General features: G+C 45.9%; 1 pseudogene; it reads left to right on the top strand.

Moving 5' to 3' along the window:
- The first annotated feature begins 1213 nt into the window (after nucleotides 1–1213).
- On the top strand, nucleotides 1214–14398 carry LOC123653154 (annotated as a pseudogene).
- The last annotated feature ends 1193 nt before the right edge of the window (nucleotides 14399–15591 follow it).

Raw genomic sequence — 15591 nt, 5'->3', positions numbered from 1 at the left:
AGGCAGCTGGGCAAGGTGAGTGGCTTCTTCCCACTCACTCCCAACAGCCTGGGAGAGCCCATCCATGCGAGGAGCAACCAGAACTTGGATTTGCTAGAAAAAGAGAATGTGGGGAGTCAGTAGGTGAACCTGTGGGGAGTCAGTAGGTGAACCTGTGCCAAGCCCAGGAGTGACTAACCTCCTGCTCCCTGGCTTTGCCCTGAGTGTGCAGTTTTGCTCACATCGAGGTAGGGCTCCTCTCTCCCCGTGACTCACCGCTCTCGCCATGGAGGGGGTGTTACCTGGGAACATTCCCTTGGGCTGACCTCAGCAGCAGTCAGCCCTGACCTCGCCTGTCCGAAGGGCACTCGGGGCACTGGCTAGTGACCACAACAGCTTCCTGCCTTCCCTCACACCCTGTCTGCGAGAAGGCAACTTTCCTGGGAACTTGGCAAGTGACACCTGGTCAGAGACCTTTGTTCTTCTACACAGGAGGAGGGGGAGGGAGAGGAGGATATAGGAGGGGTGCAGGTGTGCAGAGCAACAAGAAGAACCCATCTCAGAGGGCTCCCTGGGCTTGAGGTTGGGGTCATTGGTGGACTAGGACAGACCTTGTCACAGGGACTGCCTGGTAAACACAGGCTGTGGAGGTACCCTCCCCTTCAGCGGGGCTGGGAGAACACCAGAATGGCAAAGGGTGGCCTGGGGAAATGTCTTCTGGGGAGACATCTGGGGGTGTCTCTTCTCCATCTTCATGAATCCATGGGAAAATCCCAGCACAGGCATGGAAACAGAGCAGAGGGAAGATTAGATTGGTTTTAAAGATATTCTGAGGTCTGCCGATTCAGATAAGACCCTGAGAGAAAAGTAAAAATTCAGGCCCTCTCTAGGCTTTGAGTCATGGAGTAGCCAGATGATATGGTAACTCAGAGGGCCTCCAGCTTCCTTCTTTTAGAAAAAGGAGCTCATGGTATCTCCTGCCATCTCCCCAAATGATACAGAAGGGGAGATTGACTGCACGTAGACAGTGGTAGCATTGCAGTAAAAGCCACTGGTATTCCTTTGTGCCAAAACGGGGCGTGGAGTGACCTGCCAACTGTGGAGGAAGAGCGGGTTGGTGGAGACATCCCTCTCCAGTTTGAGCTAATGGTTAGGATCTCAGGTCTGAAGCTCTGAAGCAGAGTCAGGAAGGAGCTGCAGTGTCCCCTGAGGGCTGGCCATCTATAAGGGACCGATGGGGAACTGCCATGGACTGGGAACTCTCAGGGCAGCATTGGAAGAGGGGGCTGTCTTTGCCCTGATGAAAGATGGGGCTCAGGAGAAAGCCAAAGCGGGGGAGGGGAAAGATCATGTGAGAAGAGGAAAGGAGAAAGATTCAATGCCCAGGCTAGACAGACTCATCATCAGGAGAAAAGAAGTCTCTCCTCCATGAAGCCATCTTGAGAAAGACTGCTTCTTGGAGAAACGCTTCAACAGAACACAGAGACAGTGGTGTGTTCCAGAGGCATGGTGGTGAGAAAGAGGATCTTACTCACTCATGTATTTAGATGACTATGCTCTTAAGTTAAAAGCCAGGCTGCATCCAGTCATTAACAGTTTATCTGGCACCTCCTCACTCACTCCCAGACAAGGCCCTCAGAGCATCTACAGAGCCCAGGAAAAGGCCAGTCAGATGCCACCAGGAACACCAACCACATGGAGACTCTGGTCAAAACAAAGGGGCAGATACTAATTCCCAATCTAATCTGTCTCCCTCTGATTAGAGCCCTCCATGAGGCAGGAAACCCTGTCCTTCGTGCAGGGTCTAGCTAGGGTTTAAAAGGAATTCTTCATGTCCAGTCCCTTTTTAGGTTGGGGTGAGTCATCTTCTAGGGAGACGAACCTCCACATACTTCCAGATGGTCCATGTGAGGAATCATGGTAGGTTAACACTTGACAGGAAAAGGAAGTGCCTCCATTGCCAACTGAAAGGTCAAGGTGAGGTGCCGGTAATGACCAAGTTCTCTAACATCTGTGAAAGGCGGAAACCTTCACTGCTTCACAAGACAGAAGCAAGAGTGATTTGTTTATCTAAAGGGAAATAGCCCCCTGAGAACCACAAAACTGGAAAACCCATTACAGATTACCCTGTAGTCTAACCCCCTGGGCCACATTTTTTAAAAAAGAGTTTAGACAGACAGATGATAAAAAGTAAACATAGTTACAAGTGACACAAATAGTGAGGTGGTGCCTGAGAGACAGAAAAGGAAAAGTTATAGTTTTTATTCAAGTTTAAAGGAATACCAAGTAGTTCATTACACTTGAGCAAGAACACAGCCCATGGTCTACTCTAGACGCCCGTCACAACGCCCTCCGTCCTGCGTGTCCTGCTCTCACCTCACCGCTCCTCCTACCCTGTGCCCTGGAGCTCTTACCTCTGCAGAGATACCTGGAAATGCAGGGACCACAGGAAGGCTAAGGATAATATCCAAATTAACAAAACAAAAACCCCAAGCCCTCCTCCACACACTGCCCCACAGAAAAGATGGGATGTGGGTCTTTCTGTACAGGAATTCCGAGGGAAATAAGGAGCATTTCAAGAGGTACGTAAGATGAAATCTTTGTTAGGAGGATAAATAAATAAATTTGTGGAAGACAATTTGCAATATATATATATATATATATATATATATATATATATATATATATGCCCAAGCAACCATCTGACTGTTTGATTGTCTGACTGTGATGTGCAATGACCGTGTGGCTCAGTGGTTGAGCATTGACCTATGAACCAGGAGGTCATGGTTCTATTCCCTGTCAGGGCACATGCCCAGGTTTTGGTCTCGAGAGAGGGAGTGTAAAAGGCAGCAGATCAATGATTCTTACCATTGATGTTTCTCTCTCTCTCTGCCTTCCTTTCTGAGATCAATAAAACATATATAAAAAATTACAGTGGGAAGAGTAGGAAGATATGGGGGAGATAAGAGATCAACTGAAGGACTTGTATGCATGCATATAAGCATAACCAATGGATGCAAAACTCTGGGGAAGGAGGGCATGTATGGAAGTGGGGGTGGGGAGGAAAATTGGTAAGATATGTACACATATAATACCTTAATAAAAAAATGAAAAAACATATAAAAATTATGCTGAATGAAGAAGACAGTCACAAAGATTACATGTTGTGTGGTTCCACTTATATGAAATGTCCACAATAGGCAAAACTATAAAGACAGAAAGCAAATTAAGATTGGCCAGAGTCCTGGGGAAATGAAGGGTTGGGAGATAATGGATGTAAAAGTCTGTGAAAGTACCAAAAGCCATTGGATGGTGCATTACAAATGACTGAATTGTATGGTGTGCAAATTGTACCTCAGTGATGTTAAAAATGAAGCATTTGTATCATAATTGAATATTATGTTTAAAGACTGGTGGTCTGGAGAGGAAAATGTGCACACCAGCACTTCTCAAACTTTAAGTTACAAATCCCCTGGGGATCCTGTTAAAATGCAGATTCAGGTCAGCAGGTCCTGGGTGGGCCTGAGGTTCTGCATTTTCAAGTTTCTAGTGGTTGCAGACACTGCTGGCTCATGGGTCACGTTTGAAGGATGTAAATTATGTAGAAATAAAGTTTTTTTTTCCTTGAAGAAATTGTACAAGGATTAGTGAGATAAGGCACCCAGAAAATGGGATTAAAGAAGATCCGTTTGTGAAAGGTATGTATATGCAAATATTAAGTGCTATACTATTTTATGAGGATTATTCAAGTTTCAGAACTTAGAACTCTCTAAGAAAATGACCATACTGTTTTTCAAGACCTGCCTCAATACCATATTAATGTATGTTGGCCACTGTTTCTTGACTATCCCTATCCTCAGCCAATAATCCCTTCTTTGTTTCTATCATTCTCATGTCACAGCACACAATCGTGACTTTGTTCTCTGGTTTGTTCCCACATGACTGGCCCATTCCTGACTAAGCGTGCTGGGCCCGTGGTGTAGAGCTGAGAGTGAGGGTCTTTCCTGAGTGTAAACGTGAGCTAGGAGAGCTTTCTGAGGTTGTCATAGCTCTTAGTCGCCGAACGATGCTACAAATTCCTATCAATGAAAAAGGCAATGACTGAGGAAATTGTTCAGGGTTCAGAACATCAAACGGTGATCCCATTGTCGCCAGTGACTGACAGAGAAAACACAATTTCTCACCCCAGGATGCTGGTATGCCAGTTGTGTCATTGACTTTTCAATGCAGACACTTTCCTAAAGTCTATGGATGCAAGAGCAAACAAGTTGAATAGGAAAAATTTACTTGTTTCTATCTGTAATGTTATGCTTTTACCAAGAGCTGGATTATCTACTCAGTTTAAGAAGTGCTTTTATAATACTTGTGGCTCACCTAGCAACCTGGACTAGAGATCTTTAGTTCTTTTCTTTTTTTTTTAAATGTATTTTTATTGATTTCAAAGAGGGAGAGACATAGAAACATCAATGATGAGAGAGAATCATTGACCAGCTGCCTCCTGTACTCCTCCCCATTGGGGATCAAGCCTGCAACCTGGGCATGTGCCCTGAACGGGAATCGAACCGTGACCTCCTGGTTCATAGGTTGATGCTCAACCAGTGAGCTACTCTGGCTGGGGGAGGTCTTCAGTTCTTGCATTGTCTAACTTTCCTCTGACCTTTCTGGCAATGGGAGCTGGGAAAGGCACGGCGCCCGCCAGCCCGCCCTGCTGCAGCCAGCAAGTGTCCATAGCATCCAGCTCCTGGCTCCGGATGCGGAGAACACACTCGTCCTGAGCCAAAACAAACACTTCCCCATCTGGGAGGCCCACTGAGTGACAAGCGGCTTTTGATGTAGACATCACTCCCCCAGAGAGCCATTTGTGTGGAGGCCAACGGGGAGAGGGAAGGAGCTTGTCCGCCAAGATGCCCTGCTCTCCTGTGTTTGCTTCCTGCAATGCGATCCTCTGGGGTTTGGGTAGAAGCGATTACCCTGGCCCTTTAAAAGGAAAGTTGCTGCTGAAACCAGATTCTTGCTGGCAGAGCCCTGACATGCCTGTACTGGGGCTGATGAAATAATCTGCCGAGGACTGAGCTCACTTCGCAGGCCTTTGTGACTGGAGGTGGAGAGAAACCAGGCAGAGGGTTGACTTTACCATGTGTCATATCAGGGGCACTGGGTAGCCTCTGGAGGTTTATGAGTCCTTTATCCCAGAAAGACTGAGACATCGTTTTGGAAAACGGAATTCCTGCAGTAAAAGCATAACACGGAGAAGCAGCTCAAAAGCAGAGCACCCTTGGGCCACTGCCAAGAAATAGAGGTGTGTCTTAAAGCTGATCCAAGTTTGGGGACCCCAGAGAACAGGACCCTACAAGGTAATGAAAATTTGAAAGCATTGCTTTAAAATCATGGGAAAACATCTCAATGATTTGTAAACTTATGTACAACACTGGATTCAGGTGGTTTTCACTAAATTTCATCCTAAGTTAGGGATGTCGAACTCAATCAGAGAAGGGGCCAAAATCTAAAATCCAGCCTAAATCGCGGGCTGAATGGTTTACTGAACAGTCATAAACTGTCATTGTGATGGAAACGCAGCGGAGTGCAGTGATGACAGCGCGGTGCGGGCCACATTGCAAGGCCTGGCGGGATGGATTTGGCCCGCGGGCCTTGTGTTTGACACATGTGTCTAAGTGATACCTAAGCATTGAAGAAGAAAACAATCCCTCCTGTAAGAGGAGTCCCCTGAGAATTTTTGAAAACGCTGCCCGCTGACCTGCTGAGTAACGCTGGGCCAGAATGCCTTTCAGCACTGAGCCCATCTAAGTAGACCCCTGTTTAAGGGGTTCAGCTGCTGAGAATATCGGGACAGTGTCATCATACACCCAAGGTGTCATTAATCTGCAGGCTGGCATATTAATGACACTGAGACTCAGCCTGAAGGAGAAAAATCTCACAATACAGAGCAAAAAGCTTGGGAAGTTGTAGATTCTTGCTTCTTTTCAGTTGGTGCAGAAAATGGAATTAAGTGGGTTTTGTTTTTGTTTTTTAATATATTTTTTATTGATTTCAAAGAAGAAGGGAGATGGAGAGAGAGAAATGTCAACAATGAGAGAGAATCATTGACCGGCTGCCTCCTACACACCTCCATTGGCAATCAAACACTCAACCTGGGCATGTACCCTAACCTGGAATCAAACCATAACCTCCTGATTCATAGATTGATGCTCAACCACTGAGCCATGCCAGCCAAGTGGAATTTGGTGTTTTAGAGCAGTCATCCAGGAAAACCTCACTGCTCTCTCTGTCCAGCTGTCCAGCTTGGGGTTGAGAACCAGGTGACAAGTCTGAGGAGGGAGGCACCTCAGGAAGGGGACCGTGGAGACATAGCGATTTCGGTGCAGGCATGCAGCCTGGGAGGCCAGAAGCAGAGCCTGGTGCAGGACCTGGCAGGGGCTGAAATGGGTAGACACCTCGGACATCCCCACATGTCCATGTGATAGGTCCATCCAGGCCTCGGCATCAGGGAGGCTGGCAGCTTGAAAGATCACTGGCCTGAGTTGACTAGATGATTCAAGAGAGAATGTTCTCAGTCTGGGGTACCGCAGGGCACACTGTCACAGTGGGAGTGTACCTAGGGTAATTCAATTGAAAATGTTCTATTAAAATTTGTGCACAGCTCTTACTACCCACCTCATCAGAGAGGCCATGTTTGCATGACATGCCTAAGAAAATAGAAAATGTGCCTTCAGTATTAACTTTTGGTATTTGTAATGGAGCACAGTAGTATAGAAAAATACAGAGAGATTTGGTGAGAGGCCTCAGGCATCTCAGTGGGGGCAAGGGCGTAATTCTTCATAAACAACAGTGGTGGCTGTGCTGTGGAGGAGAGACCACTGGCTTTGAGCACGGACTTGATTCCAGTCTGAGTCCCGTCACTCACCAGTTATAAGAACTGTCTGGCAAGTCACAGACTCGAAGATTCACTGCCATGCTCTGTACTTGGGGATGTTGTGTGCCCGTGGGGTGCTGATATCATATAAGGCCGGGGGCAGTGCTTTGCCAACTTACAACCCTATATGATTTGAGGGACATAATTTTTTCCTAAGTAGTGGCTGTTGTCATCAACTGTAAACCGCACATCATCATAAATGGCATCAACACTTTTATTAAGTGCTGACTGTATACAACACAAGGAGCTAAGGAATGGGGAAACAAAGTGGTTTCAGACATGGCCGTGGACCTCAGGGCCCTCACAGTCTTCTTAGAGAGAGAGAACATGCTGCATCACCCCTCATTATAATAAAATAAAAAACAGTACCCGCATCCCCAAGACTGACCCAATAGCGAGTCAAGAATGACCCAGGAGCCCTAGCTGGTTTGGCTCAGTGGATAGAGCATTGGCCTGGGACTGAAGGGTCCCAGATTCGATTCCGGTCAAGGGCATGTACCTTGGTTTTGGGCACATCCTCAGTAGGAGGTGTGCAGGAGGCAGCCGATGGATATTTTTAACTCTATCCCTAACCCTTCCTCTCTGTAAAAAATCAGTAAAATATATTAAAAAAAAAAGAAAAAGAAAAAGAATGACCCAGGAATGAGGAGTGCAGAGGATAAAGGGGAGCTAGCTTTTATGGGCAGGGTCAAACATGAGCTGAATGTTGAAGGTCAGCCAAGATGTTGCTGGGTCCCCAGTAAACATTCAGTCACACATGGTACAGGGGTGCTTAGTGGAGAACAGAAGGCATGCAACCCTGCGTTTACAACTCACCTATCTATTTACCTCTCCAGACCTCAATTTTCTCTTAAAAATGTAGGTCACCCATCCTGGTTCCTACATATATCAGAGAAATACTGTAAGAAGGTAAAATGATATTTTAAATACTAGGACGGTAAGTCTTTTGGAACAGAGAACTCAGGTAAACAAAGAGACTATTATTATGTCATTCATAGTTTTTCAATGTTTTCATTAGACACCAAGCTAAGAACTTCTATTTATGCAACCCAGGGAGTCTATGAATGAAGGATTTGCTCGTATGAAGGATTTTTTTTTTTTCCTTGGTGCTCAGAACACAGGAGTATGTGAGTGAAAACCAGACAAGGGACTGGATTAGATGGCCAGTTTCTGTTTGCTAAATGGCACACGGATACCAAGGAGAGCCAGCTGTAGCCATTCCCAGGACTTGTGGCATGCTCTAACATCACTGCAGGAACACATGTCTCTCCTACATCCTTTCTTTCCTTTCATGGTCACTTCAGAGGAACCACAAAGGAGAAATCCAGACTTCCCAGCACCTGGAAGGTGATAATCACACGGCTCGAGCCCACTGCTCGGGAGACCAGCTCCCCGAGGCCTGCACGGGCCCTGCCGAATGCCCTTTCGAGCTGGTGCTGTTGAGAAATGCCCTTGGTTTTCTTCCTTCCGAAGCGTTCTCCTTCGGGCTGTTGCCTTCTCAGCGCCAAAACAAAGGGGGCTGTCCAGTGATAAGCAAGGGCCCAGCAGCTGGCGCAGGGCAGGGCCCGTTGGCAGGAGGAGGGCTGCGATCAAATGAGTGACTCATAGCTGGAGGAGGCTGCCAACCCAGCTGCTCTGTGCCCCACGTGCCTTCTGTGCTGAGAACACAGTCTCCCCCAGCCCCCATCAACGCATGGAACTGTTCCGCCGGCCAGAACACCCAGCGAGCCCCTTCATTCTATCCATATTCAATCAGGTACTTGAAACAGCAGATGACTCATCTTGGACATAGCCAAGACCAACGGCTTCAGACTCCCTTTGTTGAAGAGTTAACTAAGTTCCAGAAGGGGTTCCAGTGAGTGGAGTCCTTGTTGCTTGCAGGGCAGCTCTCTGAAGTTAGGGAAAGCCATGACCACACTGGAGCGTCAGGAAAGCCAAGCCACAGAGCAGCTCAATCTCTTTTTATTTATTTATTTATTTATTTTTATATTTTATTGATTTTTTACAGAGAGGAAGGGAGAGAGCTAGAAATGTCAATGAGAGAGAAACTTCCACCAGCTACCTCTTGCATACCCCCTACCGGGGATGTGCCCGCAACCAAGGTACATGCCCTTGACCGGAATCGAACCCAGGACCTTTCAGTCTGCAGACAGACGCTCTACCACTGAGCCAAACCAGTTTCAGCTCTCTTTCTTTCTGAAACATCTTTCTGGAAGATCATCTGGAAGTACTTTCCACTGAGACTTGGCCATAGTTCCCAGGTTGAGTTTGCTGTAAGGGATCCAGGTGTAGTTTATCAAAGAAGCATTGGGTTTCAAGTGCAGAGGCCAGCAGCGTCACTCCTGGAATGAATAAGGGTCTGAGGATGAATTTCTTTAACTCAAGGGTCTGCTACCAATGCTGACTGCGGTTTGGAGGCAAGGTTTCCATCTAGGAGGAAAGACAGTGGTATCTCCCAATGGCAATAACATATGTTGTCCTGAGAACCAAGAAGCAATAGCAGTGGGGGATCATTAAAAGTTGGATGAATTAATGAATGAATGGGTTGGAGCAGGGTGGAAAGGATGGAGGAATAGGGTCAGGGTATGGGAGAGTGATACTTCTCTGAGTATTTTTAAAAATAGTTTTGGTGTAAGTGTCATGTTATATTTTACATACTCAAAATAAAACCAGTAAGTCTGGCAAAACAATGAAAATTGTTTCCCATTATCATGTTGGGAATGGTCAGGAAATAAAGGACTCAAATAAAGGGCACACACGTTAAAAGTTCTTCTGGCTTTTAAGGAATCTGAAAAAAAGCTCTGAAATGGAAATCAACACAATCTAGAGATCTATAGCTTCCTCATCCCTGGAAATCTTTGTATAGACATACAAGTACTTGTATGATGCCAGGGAGGGGTTGACAAGCGTGACACTATAGACTGAATGTTTATGTTTCCCCAGAATTTGTATGTTGAAACATAATTCCCAATGTGATGGTATCAGGTGGTGGGGTCTTTGAGAAGTAATTAGGTCATGAAGGTGGAGCCCTCGTGAGTGGAATTAGTGCCCTCATAAAAGAGACCCTTGAGAGATCTCTTGCCCTTTCTGCCATATGAGAAAAGGACAAGAATACGGCCCTTGATGAACCAGGAAGTGGGCTTGCATCAGAACCAAATTTGTTGACACCTTGATCTTGGCCTTCCCAGCCTCCAAAACCATGAGAAATAAATTTTTGTTGTTTATAAGCCATCTAGTCTATGATATTTAAAAAATATATATATATCTTACTGATTTTTTACAAAGAGGAAAGGAGAGGGATAGAGAGTTAGAAACATTGATGAGAAACATCCATCAGCTGCCTCCTGCACTCCCCCTACTGAGGATGTGCCCGCAACCAAGGTACATGCCCTTGACTGGAATTGAACCTGGGACTTTTGAGTCTGCAGGCCAATGCTCTATCCACTGAGCCAAGTCTATGGTATTTTGTTACTGAAGCATGGCTGGGCTAAGATCTGTGAATAGCCTTTTGGGACATTATCAGAACTGGATTCAGGACAGTGGTAATGCAGGTGGTTTGTCTCTGAGTCTTGTATTCTCGTTTCCTACCTTCTCTTCTCTCCTTAAACCTCCATGATTAGTTCTCTCAACCTATATGCATGCCTGATTATCCCAAATGATGCATTAAGTCAGGTTTCTATAGAACAATCTTTAAGTCCTAATACCATACATAAAAGTTTTGATAGTCTAACCACATCTAGTGTTCAGTACAGTGTTGTTGTAGAAGATAGCTATAATCACATCTGGTAAAGGATCCAGAAAGATTTTAACCCAGAATTCAGAATATGTGATAAGTGTATATGTTCAAGTTCCCACTGAGGTAGTCCAATGCCAAGTCAGCCATTGGCATGCAGAAAAATTCTGAGTAAACTTGACCTTTGCTTCCTCTACACTAGAAAGTGGAATAGATGTAGTCAAGTCCTAGGAGAAAAGGTGCAAATCAGAGAAGACTGAGTGTCCAGAATCCAGTAAGGATCCAAATTGATCATGGAGATTCTAGCCCAAACCTAGATCCTCCTAAATCAATGATGTTTGGGTTAATTTGGACTCCTTTTCCTTGGACCATCAGGCTACCTCCTAACCTCCTTCCCAGGGCAAGGATCCTCTTAGGATACCTTCTGCCAGGAATAGTTCTCCTTTGCTGTCCTTTACCCTCATTAATTAGCATTGGAAAAGAGAAGGAAAGAAAGAGTAATTTGTCAAGACATTCACCCCATGGAAATTCCCCCAAATGTGTTATTCTTCTCTTTTATTTTTAGCAATGACATCAGTTGGGTTAGATTTGGGTTTCTAATGAATCAATTCCATTCACATCACTCTTTATTAAATATGCCAAGCAGATTTTTTACATTACAAAGTTACTCATTTTTAGTAAGAGTTATTTAATAAGTTCATCTTTAGATCTTCAAGGATTTATAGCTATTCAACGGAGTGAGGAAGGGCTGCCTCATTTATTGGCTATATATTTAAAGAAGAAATTTTGGAGAAGTTATTCAAGTAACATGTGTCTTTTCTCTTCGAAACCCTCCTAATTGTTTGGTGGCCATGTGGACATCACAAAAGAGCATATTCCAGGCCTAAGTTCTTGAAAACCAGGAAGTGTTACACAGTACTTCAGCTCCCCAGAGCCCCATCTTCTCAGATCTGAGCCTTGGGTTATGATAAGTAAATAATCTTTGAAGTGCTTATCTTTGCTTCTGGCAAGGGTATCACAATTCAGATGTACAGCTTCATAATGCCTACAGGAAAGAATTTAGAAGAAGAAAAAAAAGAATCCACATCTTGGCATGAAACAGGGGAAGGCACACTAACAACAGAAATTACAAATGTGAAGAGGATATGGGGGCGACCTGACTCAGAGCGGGAGAGAAAAAAAAAAAAAAGAACCACAAGATTTCAATACCAGTAGTTGGATCTAAAGCCAAGAAAAGAGATGAACTCACAGATACCAGGAGTATTAAATAACCAGATGTTATGAGACTGTCCTCATGGCATCTGGATATTTAATACCCTTACTGCCGAACCTCAGTCCTGTGGAATAAGCTGCTGTTTCTGACCAAATCTACAATAGTTGGTGCTGAGCTTCCTGAGAGATGAAGCCATACATCCCAGGTGCACTCTGAAGTTACAAAAGAAGTTCTATTGAACCCCGGAATTTAGTGCAACTGGAGCTGTCTGCCAAACCTAGTGTTTGTAGCCACAGGACCATTTATGGGAAAAGCCAACTGGTGGAGATGAATGGTTTCTACCCTAGAGAACCTCCTTGATGGAACTGGCTAGAACGGTACTTAGTTGGACTCACCAATGAACGCGTATAAGCAATTGCCCCACCTAGAAAAATGTCTTTAAACATGGAAGTCCTGGACAAATCCACTTCAGAACCAAGCACTGGGAATGGGCTTCCTTTACAGGAACTGTTTCCTGTAATGACACACAGAATTGTGCAGTCAGCTGTCTTCTACTTTTCCTGGCTTGGCAGTATGTTTTATGTTTGATGGCTATCATTCTTTTCAATCAGAATGTATTGCTTATGTTCTCCTCCTGCATTTTTACTTTTTGGTTCATTTTGGTTCTTAAAAACTCTTTTACAACCTCCCCTCCTGCACCCCCCCCCCCCATGAAGTGGGTGGCATATAAAAAAGGTGCAATTAATTCAGAGATTTCAAATGTGCCTTTGACATGTGTTTCCAAATGGCACCGCACTCCCCTGGTGGACTATTTGTCTCCTCCCGCCCCATTGTTTATTTCCCCCAAGTGAGAAAGAACAAGAAAGCAGAGCAGCAATTCCACAGTGGAGGGTTTGCTTGGAAAATTCTCAGGAACAAACAACTGACAAAATAATACCCTCTGAAACTTAGGTCCTGTGGAGAATTATGAGTCCAGCGTTCAAAGACTCTTTTCTCTTGTTCCAAAAAGGAGTTGGAAGTGGGCTTTAGCCAGTTCTTTCCTGAATGCTCAAGTAACAACTGAAATAAAAAATGTGACCACAGGTGCCGTCTTCACCCAGATGCATGGAAATGGAATGTCTACCTACCATCCCAGGCAGGAGGGCGGAGCTTGCAAAAGCATGGACATGGACATGCAGATGGGGATCTGGCAGAGTTCCCCACCCTGCTTGCTAGCCACATCCCCAGATGTTTAGGACATCCATGCAAACCTTTGCCTTTGTCTCAAATTGTCCATAATAACACGGTTTTAGGAATTCGTTCGGAAATTGGAAGAGTGTCTTTCGATAAGAATACGTGGGCCTTGGGGGCTGTTTTCCTTCAAATGAGTAACGGTTGACCTCAGGTCACTTTGAAGAGGAGAAGTCCTGGTGTTTCCTAGTTCTGTGTCCATTTTTTTTTTTCCTGTGTGCATTTTAAAGGCATGGTAGCTGGCTCCCCGCCGAGCCTGGCATCCCGCGTGCACACCTGGGCAGCGCGCAGCTTGCTGCCATGAAGCCAGTGAGGACTAAGACACCCAGGAAACCTGTAGGGAAGAAAGGATCCTAAACGAGTCGTAAAGACCCAGTTGGGATATACTGTAGGGTGTGCCCACTGAGCTTTCCTGATCAAGAGTGTTGTATAGAAGTGATCAATAATACAACCGTTCAGCTTCATACTCCTGTGGGGTACAGACACAACCGAAATGGAGACTATAAGGAGGACAAGTTCCTCTTTTGGGTAATGTTTTTCCTTCACCGGGAAAGGAGGGATGTATTCACGAGAACTTGGAGTCATCTGACTACCCTGTCAGTACTGTCCTGTATTCCATCTACAAAAGAAAAAGCGATGGCATCTATTATACATCATCAATCTGAAGAGAACCTGGGAGAAGCTTCTGCTGGCAGCTCGGGCCATTGCTGCCATTGAAAACCCCGCTGACATCAGTGTCATCTCCAGGACACTGGCCAGCGAGCTGTGCTGAAGTTTGTTGCTGCCCCTGAGCCCCTCCTATTGCCGGCGGCGTCACTCCAGGAACCTTCGCCAACCAGATTCAGGCAGCCTTCCGGGAGCCAAGACTTCTGGTGGTGACTGACCCCAGGGCTGCCCAGCAGCCTCTCACAGAGGCGTCTTATGCTAACCTGCCTACCACTGCTCTGTGTAACACAGACCCTCCTCTGCGCTATGTGGACATCGCCATCCCTTGCAACAACAAGGGGGCTCACTCAGTGGGTCTGATATGGTGGATGCTGGCCCGGGAAGTACTACGCATGCGTGGCACCATCTCCCGTGAACACCTGTGGGAAGTCATGCCTGATCTTCCCTTTTACAGAGATCCCGAAGAGATTGAAAAGGAAGAGCAGTCGAGGCTGGAAAGGCTGTGGCCAAGGAGGAATCTCAGGGTGAAGGGACTGCTCCTGCTCCCGTGTTCACTGCTGCGCAGTCTGAGGTCGCAGACTGGTCTGAAGGCACAGGTGCCCTCTGTGCCCAGTCAGCTGTTTCCTACTGAAGACTGGAGGGCTCAGCCTGCCCCTGAGGACTGGTCTGCAGCCCCCACCACTCAGGCTCCTGAATGGGTAGGAACAGCCACTGAGTGGCCTAAGCTGCTCTTCCACAAAGTCTCAACTGAACAGAAATAAGGTTGATGGAAAATAAACAGTTTCTTAAAAAAAAAAAATAAATAAATAAAATAAAAACAAGGATCATGCCCTGCTGATGTGGCTCAGTGGTTGAGTGTCAGTGCATGAACCAGGAGGACACTTCCTTGATTCCTGGTCAGGGCACATGCCAGGTTACAGACGTGATTCCCAGTAGGAGGCATGCAGGAGGCAGCCAATTAGTGATGTTTCGCTCTCATCGATGCTTCTGTCTCTCTATCCCTCTCTGTCCTCTTCTCTCTAAAATCAATAAAAACATTTTCTTAAAAAAAATAAAAAATAAAACAATAAAGGCATGGTAGCTGAAACTGGTTTGGCTCAGTGGATAGAGCATCGGCCTGCGGACTGAAGGGTCCCAGGTTCGATTCCAGTCAAGGGCATGTACCTTGGTTGCGGGCACATCCCCAGTAGGGGGTGTGCAAGAGGCAGCTAATTGATGATTCTCTCTCATCGATGTTTCTAATTCTCTATTCCTCTCCTTTCCTCTCTGTAAAAAAACAACAACAATAAAATAGATTTTAAAAATAAATAAATAAAAAATATGATCCTTTAAAAAAAAATAAAGGCATGGTAACACACTGACTGTAGTAGACAGCAGGTGCCAATAAGGGTTAAACGTATGCGTCTTTAAAACTGGAAACCGGAAGGAACTTAGAACAGCAGAGCGCTGGTCTGGGAATGAGAGCCCGAGTTCTACTGCTGCCTTTCCATGACTTAGTACAGGAAGAACAGTGAGCCGTGGGTCCACTGCCACCCCCACCATTCACCCCCTCTCCCTGCTCGGGGAGGCTGATCCCGCCCAGGGCATCCCCCCACCCTCCTCCCTGGCTGTCTGGTGTCCCGTTGGTCTTGGCCTGGAGATGACAGGTGGCAACAGAGTAGGTGGTTCTCCCGTGCCAGCCTCTGCCTCATCATCGTCTCTTCCCTTAACCTTGCTCCCACCTTTCTAAGGTTTTTACATCAAACTATCTGGAGTGGATTCTGTTTTCATCCAGGCCTCTCACCAACACCCGCGTTAGCCAAGTGGAAATGGTTTGGAGCAGTGGGATTGAGTTCCCAA

This window comes from Pipistrellus kuhlii, unplaced genomic scaffold, assembly GCF_014108245.1.
Source record: "Pipistrellus kuhlii isolate mPipKuh1 unplaced genomic scaffold, mPipKuh1.p scaffold_m20_p_3, whole genome shotgun sequence".
In the NCBI taxonomy this organism is placed as follows: domain Eukaryota; kingdom Metazoa; phylum Chordata; class Mammalia; order Chiroptera; family Vespertilionidae; genus Pipistrellus; species Pipistrellus kuhlii.
Note: the sequence above shows the minus strand (reverse complement) of the source record. Positions and strands in the feature narration are given on the sequence as shown.